General features: G+C 39.9%; 1 pseudogene; it reads right to left on the reverse strand.

Moving 5' to 3' along the window:
* Positions 1 to 1,295: 1,295 nt before the first annotated feature.
* Positions 1,296 to 1,926, reverse strand: LOC121445553 (annotated as a pseudogene).
* Positions 1,927 to 2,127: the final 201 nt, after the last annotated feature.

Genomic DNA, 2,127 nt, shown 5'->3' on the forward strand with positions numbered 1-2,127 from the left:
TTTATTTTCTGTTGTTCTGTATGCTTCTTGTAATTTCATAAACATCTCCATTTTCGAATAGGGAAATTTTCTTCTATGATTTTGTTGAAAATATTCTATCGGCCTTTGATCTGAGTTTCTTCTTTCTCTGTTCCTATTATTCATAATTTTTTTCTTTTCATAGTGTCCCAGATTTCCTGGGTGCTTTTTGTCTGGAATTTTTTAACGTATTCTTTGATTGAGGTATACATTTCTTCTGTCATACCTTCAATGTGTTAGATTCTTTCTTCCATCTCTTGCATTTCACTGGTGAAGCTTGCCTATGAGGTTCTTGTTCCTAAATTTTTGATTTCCAGATTTTCCTGTTTGAGTTGTGTTTACTGATTCTATTTCCACTTTCAGGTCTTAAAATGTTTTATTTATTTTCTTCCACAGTTTTCTGTGTTTTCATAGATTTCATCAAGGAATTTATTCATTTCTTCTTTCATATCCATAAAGGCTATTTTAAGTGCTTTGTTGTGTGTTTCAGCTACTCTGCAGTTCTCATGTCTTACTATAATAGGGTTGCTGGTCTCTAGTTAAGACATATTGTCCTGTCATTAGTTTTGTTTTTAGGCTGGCATGTAGGCATCTCGGTTTGGGAAGATTGTAATTCTAGGTGCTGGTTTCTGTCTTGTCTTTTTTGGGTAGGTGTATTGTTCCTTGGTTTCTGTTTCCCTCTCCAATTCATAGGAGGTTATGGTATCTGCGTATTTATTGCCTGGTGAAGAATTCTTTTGGGATCCTGCTAATTGTGGCCAATTGTGGTTAATTGTGGTTCACGCTAAAATGTGTTTCAAGCAATATATTTTGTGCTGACACTTAGGAATGGAGAAGGACTTGAGGATTTCTAATGATATCTATGAGAGGGATGAAAGCAGGGGGATCCGCTAGGATCTACTTAGTCCCCTAGGAATTGCAGTAGTGAGTGAGGAGAAGCTACTACAAGTATTCCTTGCAGAACTTAGAATGAGACTCTGAGATTAGATATGGAAGAAAGGGGAGAGATGGAGATATGCAATTGGACTATCTGCTTTGCTGGCCTTAGTGGCCTGTGGGTTCTCAAGGAATGCCTGCTAGAGTTGGTGGGTGGGATAAAGCGATTATTTACAAATCATTTCAATTATTCTATGTCTCCATTGGCTATAATTAACATGGCAAGAGAGTTATAACAGCTCCCAGGGTACACAGTTTCACAAAATGCGTCACAGAGAAAAAACACGGGTGAAACACTAAAAGGCTGGCAGATTCATTTCTAGTCATGGTGAGACTCTAATTCATGGTGAAGGGGTTTTCATTTCTAGATAGAGCATGCCTATAGAAGTTCCTCAAGCAGGAGGTAGGTCAATCGGTGGCCTATGGGTGGTCTCTTACCAGGTAGAGGAGCCTAAGTTCTTGGATGTGCAGGCAGAGGTAGAGTTTCCTATCCTGCTGGGGACTTGTTGGGCTCCAGCAATGCTAGCAGTGACAGGAAGCACAGCAGCTGCTACTTTGCTTCTTCTGTGTGGAGTAATGACTTGCTGGAATGTACCACTACTCCTTTGACAGGGCCCGCTAATCCACCAGTAGCTTAGGAAATAGGTTTAGCAGCTGATATTCATGCCATCTGCCCTCCCAACACCAGGACCACCTGCAGCACCACATCAGCTAGTGGTACATGAGCAAGAGATGACCCTCCATGGTCATAGATACCAAGTTCTCCCCATATCACAAGACCAGACCAAAGACTTTTCCTTTCACTCTCTAGCTTTTTTGCCTTTTTTTGGATTGATCTTTCTGATTGCTATAGTCACAGAAGATCCAATTCATGTGCTTGTCAAAAACCTTAAAGTTACTGGTGAAGCCTCTTCCATCTTGCAACACACATCTCATTCTATAGTCAGTATGCTGCAGCATCTTGCTACTCTTTCCCACACCCTTGATTACTGTTTCACAATAGCTAGCTGTTGTCAACAGTAAATTTTCAAGGTCTTTAATACTTCGGGAGGATTATAAATAAAGGTATGTTGCAGGTTATCTTAGAATGCTTGACAGATACTTTGCAAAGAGTGGATAGGTCCTGTTTTCCTTGACTTCCACAACTTTGAATTTCTAATACTGCTTTAACCA

Source organism: Microtus oregoni, unplaced genomic scaffold, assembly GCF_018167655.1.
Source record: "Microtus oregoni isolate MIOR12 unplaced genomic scaffold, Mior012 000204F_ref0000391, whole genome shotgun sequence".
Lineage (NCBI taxonomy): Eukaryota > Metazoa > Chordata > Mammalia > Rodentia > Cricetidae > Microtus > Microtus oregoni.